At 51.3% G+C, this 718-nt stretch overlaps 1 pseudogene; it reads left to right on the forward strand.

Annotated features, from left to right (window-relative positions):
- The first annotated feature begins 232 nt into the window (after positions 1 to 232).
- On the forward strand, positions 233 to 350 carry LOC126177472 (5S ribosomal RNA; annotated as a pseudogene).
- The last annotated feature ends 368 nt before the right edge of the window (positions 351 to 718 follow it).

Raw genomic sequence — 718 nt, forward strand, 5'->3', positions numbered from 1 at the left:
TTGTATAAACGTTGTGTGCGTTGTACGCAAATGGGGGGAGACTATGTAGAAGATCTGGAGCATTAAAGCCACCACCTTAACGTTTCTCTGTTTTGTTATTAATACAGTCTCGAAACGTTTTGGACTGACTGGACTGATGGGTGTAACAGTATCTTCCTGGAAGAGCCTCTTGAAGCTTCATACGTTATCCACTAGGTCATTTTTATATTTAGTGAACAGTAATGGTCTTACGGCCAATGGCCTTGCCGCAGTGGTAACATCGGTTCCCGTCAGATCACCGAAGTTAACCGCTGTCGGGCAGGGCTAGAACTTGGATGGGTGACTATCCGGTATGCCGAGCGCTGTTGGCAAGCGGGGAGCACTCAGCCCTTGTGAGGCAAACTGAGGAGCTACTTGATTGAGAAGTAGCGGCTCCGGTCTCGGAAACTGACATACGGCCGGGAGAGCTGTGTGCTGACCACACGCCCCTCCACATCCACATCCAGTGACGCCTGTGAGCTGGGGATGACACGGCGTCCGGTCAGTACCGTTGGGTCTTCATGGCCTGTTCGGGAGGAGTTTAGTTTTAGTTTTTAATGGTATTACTGTGGTGTCACAGCCAGACACAACACTTGCTAGGTGGTAGCTTTAAATCGGCCGCGGTGCATTAGTACATGTCGAACCCGCGTGTCGCCACTGTCAGTAATTGCAGACCGAGCGCCACCACACGGCAGGTCTA

This window comes from Schistocerca cancellata, chromosome 3, assembly GCF_023864275.1.
Source record: "Schistocerca cancellata isolate TAMUIC-IGC-003103 chromosome 3, iqSchCanc2.1, whole genome shotgun sequence".
NCBI lineage: Eukaryota > Metazoa > Arthropoda > Insecta > Orthoptera > Acrididae > Schistocerca > Schistocerca cancellata.